We start from the raw sequence: 12,728 nt of genomic DNA, 5'->3' as shown, positions 1-12,728 counted from the left end.
CCAGATGCTGTTCACCTGAGGATGCTGAGGGAATAGGCAGGGGTCATAGCGGGGCCCCTGGCACAGCTCTATAAGCGCTCATGGGGCACTGCCAGGTACCAGAGGATTGGAAAAGGGCCAAATGTGTGGTCCCCATATACAAGAAGGGGAGGAGGGGTAAAGAAGGATTTTATTTCTCTTAAAGAGCTCAGAGAAGTCAAGTTGCAAGACTCCATAGACCGAAGGTCTGATACGGCCTAGCAACTCCTGGGTTGCTAAGTGTCTGTGGGTGTTTCATCCATGGATTTCAAAGCTACTTATAAGCAATTAAACCTCATAACATATACAGCTTGCCTGGAAGGTAAGTAAATAAATACTCTCACAATTTAACAAAGTGCTGTTAGTGCCAATACAAGCAATAGGACCCCGGAGTTCTCTAATGTACTCTAATTATTGAAGCCTCACTCCCCCAGATACACTCTCCCCATGCAACAGTGAACCATTTAATATGTTATAACACAGAGCCATCCTTGTATGCCTTTAAATCCTATTTGTCTTGTGCAAGTCCAGACAACTTCTGATTTCAGTACATCCTTCAGTTAAGGCGCGCTGGTTTTATATGGTCTAGCTGAAAATAACATTTGGCCTATATCAGGGTAATTCCCAGGAATATAGCATTTTGCAAAGGCCTTCTCTTTTTATACCAATTCAACTCCACTGATTTTAATGGTGCTCTCCTTGAGCTTATACCTGTGTCGGAGAGAGGATATTCAGGCCAATAGCCTCTATTAACATTCCAGAGATGGAGATGCAAATAGCTATTAGACTATTTTCCCCATAGTATTGTGATTTTTGCTAGCCACTAAAAACCTCCTCCATTTCTTTGCTCTGGCTATTCCTAGAAGAGAAAGGCAAAATTAGATGCATATTGCTACAATGAACGTCACCGAAGAGCACCCCCGGCTCTCAGTTAAGACGCAGAAATATAAATGAGCTTAAAACAAAACTTATTTGCTCCAATATCAGTTGCTTCATGGGGTGGAGGAAAAGCAAGGCTTGAAGTCAGTGACTCAGGACTATTGGGCACAGTATTACTTGGGTGATAAATCACAGAAAAGCAGTGATTTACAATGACAAATGATCTCGCGCACAGTTTCTGCCGCCATGCAAATTTCCAAAGATTTGAACGGGAACAGATCATTAACGCGCTTTTCCATATTAAAGCTCTCTATAAATGAACTTCTATAAAGTAACAAGAGCTCTGCCAGGATTCAAAAGGCACTGTCCCACCTTAGGGGCAATGACAGAGATGTACCACCCCAATGGGAGTTCCTGGAAGTATTATAGTGTGTTTTATGCTCAGTGCTTGGTCACATGCAAAGAGGAGGCAAGAATATTTCCCTGTGTAGTACCTGAATAGAGCAATGCCAGACCCTCCACTTCACCTCAAAGTAGACCAGAGCAAGAGTCTGGCTTGGTTTGGGTCTGGGGCAATGTCACAGGATCTATGGTTATATACAGAAGGATCAGACACCCCCATAATAGGAGAACAGAGGGGATGCATCTTTTGGTTGTGTTCGCAGATAGGTAAAACGGCTTGCATCACAGCATCCCACCATACCTGTAGATTTGACGTATGGCAATTCTGTTCCCTCTGTCTCTAAAATCCCAACAACATCAATATTTTGCAGAGGATGAATGTAACCCTGCATTGAGAAATACTACTCCATTCTTCAAGGAGAGAGAGGTTAATATTTATGGAGGGTGTCCTTTCATAGATATTTCCCATATAGTTAGGGTTAAGACTTTAGGTCTTTGTGTGTACAAAGACGCACTTAATTGTTTGGGGTTTTTTTTCCCCCGGGAAATAAATACGGGAAGAATGGATAGGTCAAAAGGCTTTTCAGAAAAGATATTCAGTGCCTTTTATAAATTGCTAAATTTGTTAGCCGATAACGGGAAGGAAAACGGGAAGGAAAACCAAATCACAATTATGTTGTTGTAATACAAAATGTGCATGCAAACGTCATTTAGCATTGCTGCTTTCATTCATGAGGGGCATATGACCAATGAGGTGAACAAGAAGTGATTTAGAAAAAAATGAGTAAATAAAAATCTGCATCCCCTGACATTTAACAAACCTGAGATGTCGTGTCTGTGTCCTTGTTGTGCTTCAAAACAGACTGCACTGCAAATGGAAATGAGAAGTGGCATTTACTTACTCATAGTTTTAATAACATATGCAGATATTGTATAATGTGTGTCAAATGCCATTTGGCTCAGCTGAATCTAATTTATCTTAGTCCTGCCTACCAGATCTAAACTATGCGCCTATAATAAAATGTGTGGGTAGGAGAAAATGCTTGGTAGTTTTCTTAGTTTATGTGAATACTCTTTAATTCTTACAGCTTTACTATTGCCAGCTATTAAAGGAGCCTGATCCAAACCTTACCAAAGTCAATGGGTGCTTTTCAATAAATTATAGTTGGTTTTGTATCAGACTGTCAGTTAACAAAAGGTGGTGTGTTGAGAAGCCCCAACTCCATTGACTTCACTTAAAGCGGGGACTGCTCAGCACTTGATGAAATCAAGCCATAAAAGAATGTTTTTGATTTGCCTTTCTGGTGTTTTGCTATAAAGCAATTGCCGGCAGGGAGCTAAGTTACCAGTGTGCATGGGGGGAAAAAAATCACATTCATCAATATTTCAGAAAATAACTGGTCTGACAATGCTGACATCTCCACATCTTATTCTGAACGTTGCACATTAAAATAGCTCATGGCCTACCAGTGGGCCAGTGTAAACCAGTGGCTGGGACACTGGCTGGGGACTGCAAAACGGAATTCAAGTCTCATTCCCACTGCACAACCTCTCATGCAAGTCACTAATTCTTGGTTCCCGAATTTCCCCAAAGAGGTTGGAACAGCAGAAAATATTTTCAGAAGCATCTAGTGATTCTGTACCCGACACTGCAGTAGAAGTCAGTGTTGACTTTCCATGACTTTGGGGCTCCTAAGCCACTTAGCTAATTTAACCCAGAGGCATGCGTCTTCCTTTGTAAAGTGCTTTGATATCTGTGGACTGTGAGTATGAGATGAGTTCAATGTACATCAAACGGTACAATAAGCTGTAAGAAATGTGATGATTTGAAACCATTGGCAAAAGGGAACTTCAGAATTAAGGCTGCAGTTCCATCTTTATGAACTCCCCCTATTGTATTACGCTACTGAAGAGATCTTAGGACAGAGTGCTAGCCTACGTGCTGTAGTGTCATGTTGCTGCAATACATACGCACAATAAAGAAAAGTAGTAGTTGGAGCCAGTCTTTGAATTGCCCTGCTTTTATCAAAACCTTGGAGTATCTTATTTTTTATATATCTTTTCAATTCATTTCTACATGGGGATTTTTTCCCCACACTGTAGTATAAAATGAAAAACCTATTACCATCATCCTATATTCAAAATCTGCATTCACAATGCTTTAACTATCCAGCTGATATGTAAGGAGCTCACCAGCTGTTTCATATTTTTCTAGCCATTACTTTCCTTCATTTTAGAGGCTATGAATCAAGCCTAAACATATATATCCAAGAAAACCAGCAGAGTAGGTCAACAATAATAATGTGTCCTGCTACCTCTAGGGACTGATGTAACTCTTTACTGTGATAAGAAGACCCCTGCAACATTTGTGCCTGTAAATGCTACAGGGATCAAAGGCATGGTCTGTCAGTGTTTACTAAAAATTGGTATAAAAAAATAAACCGCTTAATGCTGACACGTCTTTTCTTCTCCTAAAGGTTAAATAAAATCTAGGCTTCCTTCTTCAAACCTAGACATTCTTTTAGGGATTTATAAATTAAATCACTTGCATTACAATAGCGTGCAGGAGCCTTAAATACAAATATGACCCCACTGTACCAAGCACTGCCTATACACATCAAAAGACAGCCACTGCCATCTACAAAAGTGATTCTCAGCCAGCATGTTGTGGCACCATGGGGTGCCTCGAGATCCTTTCAAGGGTGCTACACGGTAACACACAATTTTAAAACTGTTAGGTGTGCAAACACAATTTATTAGATTTCTAGGGTCAGAAGGGACCTATTAGATTATCAAATCCGACCTCCTGCTCTGGGCAGGAAAGAGCACTGGGGACAAGTAACCCCGGCCAGGTGCTTGTCTAAATTTGTCTTGTTTAATTTACAAGAGAAATGCAGAGATTTCAAACAGAAATCCATAGGGTTGAAACCACTTTGATCTGGGGTGCTCTTTCTGACTTGTTTGCAGCAGGAAAAAATGTTCTATTATTTTTCTGTAGTCAACAAAATGAGTGAAAACTAAGAGCTGGAGTTTTCCTAGGGGTGCCTTAAGTCTAACAAAGAATACCCCAAGTCTAATAAGGGGTCCCTTGAGTCTATAAAGGTTGAGATCCGCTGCTCTCTAGTTTTTGTTTACACTCTAAACCAAAAAGGGAGATGGACAACATCGATGAAGAGGCAGGATTCAGAGATACTAAGTACTTTGTCCAGGGCCACACAAGGAGCCTGAGAGAGAGAGAAAAATGATTGGGTATTAAACCCTATAGTCATGAACACCAATCCAATGATAGAACCATTCATCTAACAATCAAGACTGATTTATTCTAGTCATGTTATGCCATGGCTGTTTTTTCATGGGCGCCAATAAATTATACTTCATCTGACTGACATACTTATCACAATGGGACGGTAAACTATACATTTTTCTGTACTTACACACGGCGTGTGCAGGGATTTCAGATGGCTCATTTGAGGCTCAAGGATGTTATCAATAAGTGTACTTAGGTAGTTAGCTTTAGCAAGCACTTGTGTTAATTTTATACCACACAACTTGACAGGTAAGGTTCTTCGGGTGAATCGGATATCTTTTATTAGACCAATTTCAATTTAAGTTGGTTTAATAAAAGATATCAGATTCACCCGAAGAACCTTGCCTATGTCCTGAGACCAACCCAGCTACAGCCTACACCCCTATACCACACAACTTGAATTTAGCAATAACTGCATGATGCAAGGTTCAAGAATGTGTGAGAGAGACATGGATGCTTAGTTTCTACTCTGTTTATATTGGTAAGTGGTGATGGATCAGAATAGCTACTAGCAATGCAACTTATGATACTGATGAGCACAAAATAAAGCCCTGGCCCCAAAAAATTAAATGACAGACTACTGGTCCAGTGATTTGGTCCAAAAAAATTAAATGATGGACTACTGGTCCAGTGATTTGGTCCAAAAAAATTAAATGATGGACTAGTGGTCCAGTGATTAGGTCTAGTGATTTGAATGCGATTTCAATACAGTTTCTGGAGGAAAGTTCTGCGGTTTTTACTGATCTCTATAATGAATTCTACCCTCATAATCTTATTGCTGTAATAGGACTCCAAAGGGGTAAATGAGAATAGAATTTAACTCACAGGCTGCGTCCAGATGAGTGCAGATGTGTGGTATGTGGCGCTGCAGACCTGTCTGTGGTGCCACACAACACACGTACAGGCACGCCCCATGCTGTCTTGAAGCACAGGGAGGGGGTTTGATCCTGGGATCTCTCAGGGTCTAAAAAATGCACAGCAAAAAAAAGTGGGGTGGCGCACACAGTGGCAGCACGCGCTGCCCAAAACTGGAGCCTGGCTGGCCACATGCCAGCTGCCGACCAGGATCTTGGTTGCATGAGTGCCATGCCTTCAGCTCCCCAAGGCCCCCCAGGATCCCAGGTAAGGCTCCTGGAGCCAGCACAGTTGCTGGCCCCAGCCTCCCCTACCCCATGTGGGGTAAACTTCTGCGCACCAGAGCACATGAGGCACAGGAGTTCCCCAGGGTCAAGTAGCAATGGCAAAAGACGTGCCGCTGCTACTTGTCCTCGGGGAAACAAATGACCACACTTGTCTGGATGTGGCCACAAAGTTTTAAATGCCCTTTAGTCGTTGCTCCAAATAAAGTATTCCTCAGAATAGGAAATCGGCTATTCAGCTATACCACCAAGTCAGCACTACAAGACAAAAGTATGTTGAGAGTGCTTGGTAAGAATGAAAAATCACTCATGATGGATTGGTAGCAGCACACCTCGAGATTTCCATTTTACTTTAGAAAAAACTGTAAGCCATGTGTGTCCAACCTACAACGGTGCCAGTTACAACAGTGAAACAAATTACATCTGTGTGCCATAGCAATCATTCAAGGTATTATTGATTACATGACTTCAAAGGTGAAAATGTACAAATAGACTATATAACAGAATCCTACTGAGCAGCTATTGATTTACACCAAAAGACATTGCAGCCTCCATAGCATCCTTGGCAATGTTACACAGGCCAAACTTGATAATGAATGCTGCATCCCCGCCCATTGCAAAATGAATTTTTAAGAGTGTTCAGTACAGCAGTGGCTCTAAGTGATTAATATTCAATTGTCAGAGTTTTCCTGTTTGTAGGATGAATATTCTTTCCAAGAGCGCAAAGGTCTTTAATGGGCATGTCATCAAAATGCAACAACACGAGACAGGATGATGCTTAGTTTAGTTTAAAAATACAAGGTTGGTGTTAATCATAATGAGGTTCCAAACTTACTGGTAACTACAGCGAAGTATCCAACAAAAAGGTATTCTCAGAAAAATACTTGAATTTTATACTAAAAGAAACCATGCCAAAAATGCGTAAGCATAGTTATGGGTCTCATTTATACTGTTAGGTAGGTAGCCCAAGATTTTCAAAATTGAGACTAATATTAAGCTACTAAATGCATAGTAGGGTACCAAAATAAATGATCTTTTCAAGAGTGCTGAATACAAAGTAGCTCCCTTTAACTTCAACCTAGGAACTATTTTATACCCTGAATTTTAGGGAGTCAGGTCATTTATTTGGGAGCTGAAAGCCCTGACTCAACTAGATACTTAAGAACTTGTCCTACTTTAAGGATGACAGACATTTCATTCATTTGAAAAGACCTACTCATCTGCTGAAAGTTAGGCCTAGAAGAACTGGAGCTAAATAAAGATGGCTTCTTCAGCTTCCTGAACAGTAATACCATAGCTGCTGCATTGTGAGGCAAGAGTCCAGCTAGGGTGTTTCCAACCTGGGGAAGAAAATCAGCCTACCGGCTTAATACATGCACCCCAATTTTGGGGGACTGACTTTTGGGAGAAGATACATGGTATATGTGAGAAAATATGGTAAGCAGTGTAAATATAGGAACATTTCTGATCTGGATGTATTTCTATCCCACTGAATCATAGAGAAATAAACAGAGCTACAAGGGAGTGCAGAAGATCATCTAGTCCAACTCTTTGCCGAAGCGCAGTACTTTGCACATGTCCTTATGGAATTTCATCCCATTTATCTCAAAGGATTTTTGCAATGTATCAAGGTCATGCTGAATCCTAGTCCTGTTCTCTACAATGTATACTATCCTACTCAGTTCACAGGCATGCTCTGAACCCAGAATTGTGCTGGCAGAACAAATGCAAGACTGTCCCGGGTGGCTGCTTCCAAGTGCACCAAAGACCCAGGTCTCCAGAGGAGCCTTATTGACACATTCTTGGATTTGGAGTGTACCTGTGAATGTGGGTAGTCAGGGAGTGACTAGCAAGGGTCTGGTCAAGGGGCATCAATGGTGAGGGGGTAGATGGGCTTGTCAGTCTTGCTGGTTTGAAAACACCTGGCTTATCTGAAGGTTGGTCTGCCCCAGACCTCTGATACATTTTGGGGGGTAAAACTCTAGAGCACATCCCGCCAACTACTCCCTGACTCATACAGACCAAACCCCAAACTGTGGCACTGACACCACCCCGGAGATGAATTTCAAGCACATCAGATGCGGGGGTCTCAAAAGTGGCTCCTGGTACTGCCCCTTCACCACTTCAGCTAGCCGGGCAGGGCACGTGCAAGGCTGCCTGGGACGTGCTAGAGGTGCAGCATAGACTTACAGCAACCTCTAAGTTGCTATCTTCCTACTACTCCTGCGCCCTTAGGTTGACAGTGTTTGTCATCTGAGAGTGGACTGGGTGAAGACTGAAGCAGAAAAGGCATTAAATGTCTTCTCCATATCATCCACTAGTTTCCCCTGGCTGTTCAGGAAGGGACCTCCCCTTCCCTTAGTCCTCCCTTCTCTCACTTCTAACAGCTTTTGTTGTGACCTCACTTCATGCCATAGCCTTTCTTTCTGAGCTTGTCTATACAGCCTCATATTATACCCTTATTATCATCCTTAGTTATATGGCCAAGTTTCCCTATGAAAATTTCTTTTTTTTTTTATTATCCAAAGCCAAAGAGCTCACAGTTTAGCCAAGCAGGTCTCTCACTACACTGCCTCTCCTTCCTTCACATCAGCTCCTTCTTTAGCATCAGATTAATAAGATTAAAGCGCAAGCAACTTTGACTGCTTCCCTGTGAGACTGCACTGTGTCAGTCCTTTATTAATCCTAATTCTGGCTGCAGCACTAAGCTTCATTGTCTCCATTTTTAATTAAAAAAATATTTAGGGTTATCTTTTGTATTATTTTCAGTAATCTGCATGCCTTAATAATAAAATGTCTTAATAATGAAGTGTCCCACTTTCATCCGACATCAAGGATTCTGATGGACCCCGGAGTAAAGACCTTCTGATGAAGGCAGGATGTTTTCAAGAGATGTATTAGCTGAGTAATCAGGTCATGTATTGGCTCTCTGTAACAGATGACAAAGTGTGAACTCTGGGAAGGCTTAGCTTGCCTGAGTATTGTATTTCTAGATCATGTCACTAGCAGATTCTGCATTCAGATCTTGTTTTACATATCCTTACAACTCCTGGCTATCATCATATGCTTATAGTCGGAGGATGGGAGGAAGAAACGATGTTAATGCTAAAAAGAGAACTAAAATAAATTTAATGAAATGTGTATGTTTGGCAAGAATGGTAAATATTTTAAGGAAACAAACCACTAGAAAGATTGTAGTTTTTATTCTGAAATTGCTGCTACCTACCTGAAATGTGAATGTAAGGAAGTGTGAAGCACTTAGAAAAGAACAGCTTTGTGCCTATTTCTAAGTAGGAGGAAAACACTTTTTTTTTTTTAAGACAAGAATACCTTTAAGTATACTCGTTTTTTAAAAAGTAACTGCTGACAAAGCATGACTGCAGAAAGAAGGCTCTTCTTAGCAGTGCCTGCAAATCTGTGATGAGGGACTAAGAAAGAAAAAAAAAGAAGGAAATTAAACAAGGAGACTGCTGTGACTCAAATGATTAATCTTCTGGCTTATTAAAGGCTATATGCCACTATGCAGTTAGGGCCAATACGGACCTGCAGACACTGTGGATTTGGGGCTTTATCCAATGACCAGTAAAGTACTGGAAAATGCTTACGGGTTTCAGTAGGATTTGGATAAGAATTATAAGGGGTTTGCACTATGCTCTGCCTATGTCAAGCATTTATTCCTAGCTAATGAGCAGTGATTGTACGTGGTGGTGATATGGCACCTAGAATGGTAGAGTGCTGACCCTAACAAAGGCACTGCAATATAAGTATTAATTAGCACTAAAAATGACTATTTTATCTTTTGCTTAAGGCAACCTTCAAAAACAATGCAAGTAAAGAATTAATGATTGACCTTTACAGAGCAATTCCTAAACTTTCACTGCAAGATTTCAAGACACAAACTCATACACTCTGGTTCTGATCTGGCCAGCAGATTCCCAAAAGGAGACCTCAACCGCCCCGCACCTCACCACACCGCCAGCATGCAGAAAGCCTCTTAAGAGAAATGGATGCTGTGGACATGTCTACATGTGTATTTATGCATGTCTAAACTTAACTCACCTTAGCCTAAGGTGCATGAAGGTGATTTAGGTCTGCGTTTACACGTGCACTCCTTGAGGTGCCTTAACATGGCACACTGGGCAAATGCAGCCTGCCCTGGCCAGCGCCCTGGCCAGCCCGCCACATCCACAGCTGTGCTGCGACCTGCTGGCGGTGGGCGGGTGCCGTGCTGGGAAAGTGGACGGGGGCAGCTCAAACAATGAGCATGTTACTGGCCGGGGAATGCAAAGAAAGGCATGAGACAGGGTCTGCCAGTGGCACATGCAGAGCCGGGGCCGCTGGATTGCGGCTAGAGGCAACTTGGCTCCAAGTGAGCAGAGGGTGCACGTGAGCCCCCAGGCCATGTCTAGTGACTCCAGGCAGCTGCACCCAATGCTGGGCCTGCCTGCGGGGTACCAAGCCACCTCCTGACACCCCAAAGCCAGGTGGTGCAGCCCAGTGCCAGCCGAGGGGGTGGAAGACTCCAGTCCCCCCCAGATGCGATCAGCTCAGCCCCGGCCCTGGCCCCGGCCCCGGCCCCAGCCCCAGCCCCAGATCTAACCACCTCCCTGTGTTCCTGCCTTTCCAGTTTCGGTCTAGAGCCGGCCGGGGCTTCATGCAGGTAACAAATTTAGGCATGATTAATCTAAAATCACCATTTTTAAGGTGCATGAAGGTCACACACATGTAGACCCGTGCCCTTCATGCACCTTAAAAATGGTGATTTTAGGTTAATTGCACCTAAAGGTGCAATGTGTAGACACACCCTGTGTTGCTACAACAAACCTCTAATTAAGTCCTCTGTGCACGATCAGTTGGTTGCACTCCCTCATTTTTTTTTTCTCAGGCTAAAGGGCACCAACACGCAGCAGAACGGGATCCTGGAGCACAGGGCGAGGACTGCCCCATTTATGCTCCCTCGACCGCGTAGCCTTGGATTCCTATGGAAGCCTCATCACATGCGCTTTGCATGGTCAGGGCTCCAGTTATTTGGGAGCAGAACCAAGGATTGCAGCAAGCAGATTTTTATTTGCATGGTCTGCCAGCTATGTTAGGAATTACTGCTCCTGTAGCATCCTCCATGGCTTTTACCTGACAGTTGCAGAGGGAAGCCTCCTTTTGCAGCTCTTACAGGAGAAGGCCTCTGCAAGGCAACACAGCGTGGGGTTGGGGAAGAAGGCAGAGCTTATGAGGTGGGTAGCAGAAATGGCTGATGAATTGTTGCAGTATTTGTGGTTGTCTCATCACCAACCAGAAGGCAGGTCTGCAGAATCTAAAGCTAGTGCATACGCTTCTCCATACCGTCCTGCTGCTGCATGACAGAAATTCAGATTTGAGTGCTAGGTTTTCTCATTTAATATTATTATTTTAGTAGTATTATTGCCATTATTATTATTGTTGCTTTTCAGCATGCTTTTAACCAGTCTCAAGATGATGCCAAAACTCCTAGAGCAGGGCGGGCAATTATTTTGGGCGGAGGGCCGCTTACTGAGTTTTGGCAAGCCATTGAGGGCTGGCTGACAGGCAGCCAGGGGCAGATAAATATTAATTTTCTAAATTTTTTAGAGGCCCTGCGGGCTGGATAGAATGACCTGGCTGGCCACATCCGGCCCGCAGGCTGCATTTTGCCCACCCCTGTCCTAGATGTACAACAAACATATTGCACTACACCAACCTATGAAATGCAGCCACATCTGGGTTGCTCTCAGCCATAGCGGAGGCACGAAATACAGGAAGACAAACTGGTCTAATTCTAGGACTGGGATATTTTGGTGTGCATACCTAAACCCTTGGATGATTTTCCTGACTCCAGTACAAACTTCAGCGTATTTGAAGCTAATCTGTTCTCCTTCCTGGACACACCTAACCCGTGCAAAAAAAGTACCAGGGCATTTTTTAGCACCAGAAATAGCTAGGGTTCTGCTTTGAGCCCATCCTTTGGTGAATTTCCAGTGTCAGTCACCACGTCGCTGGCTCTGGGCTGAAAATTATTTCTCAGAGGCAAGGGGAAAAAAAAAAGAGAAAAATTATATAGCAATTGCCTTAAGATGTGAAAACAATCTGTTTCAGTCATGGCTTGCCAGAAGCGATTTGACCAAGTTCAACTGCTCGGAAGTCTGCTTCAGTCCTCATTTATGCTCTTTGCCGCACCAATTGATGTCAAGCATGAGCCACGCACAAGTTTAGAAAGCTGGCAAACAAGCTGTAAACAAGTGACTGAGGGAGAGGTAAATGTTTTATTGCTGGCATCTTGCATCAGGCTCAGATTCTGGTGTTTTAAACCATGTCGCACAGTTACACTGTGCATTGATTTATAGTGTTTATGGCAACCAATATTAGATGACTATACAGTACAAAAGAACGTCAACCCTGCATTACAATCACTGTGCCTCGCTCCATCGGCGTGATTTACAGTAAAATGTGTTCTGCAGTCAAGCATTTTTTTTTTTTTCCTTTTCAGGAAATCGTACTTCGTTTCTTTGTTAAATGATGATTGCTCACAGACTGGAAAGGGTGAGCAATTGCAAGAGCAATAGATGCTGAAACCCTGGGGTTTTTTTAATTTTATTTTTAGCATGAACCAATTCCATTTTCAGATGGATGTACACAACTGGTGGGAGGGGAAGGAGACAACAAGAAGCATGTGAGACAGTTGCTGAAATACAACACAGTCCAGCGCTCTGCAGCATACAGTTGATCACAGCCTAAATATCAATAATCTAGAAACTAGAAGCAGTGTTAATTTATTCTAGATAGGGTTATTAATGTGATTTATCTGCTGCACTGCATAAGAGACATCCCCAACGATAAACTTCAGGTAAATCAGCAAGGCAGCACGGTTTGGTTAGGCTTTGAATTTATTTTACCTTTCTATCCCACTGGTTCGGTGCTCTACTCAGAATAATGGCCACTCCATGAGCCCCTCTTCTAATGACTTTTGAAGC

The sequence above is a fragment of the Gavialis gangeticus genome, unplaced genomic scaffold, assembly GCF_001723915.1.
Source record: "Gavialis gangeticus isolate Ggan-Ray unplaced genomic scaffold, GavGan_comp1, whole genome shotgun sequence".
Lineage (NCBI taxonomy): Eukaryota > Metazoa > Chordata > Crocodylia > Gavialidae > Gavialis > Gavialis gangeticus.
The sequence above is the reverse complement of the archived record's forward strand: the minus strand, read 5'-3'. Positions refer to the sequence as shown.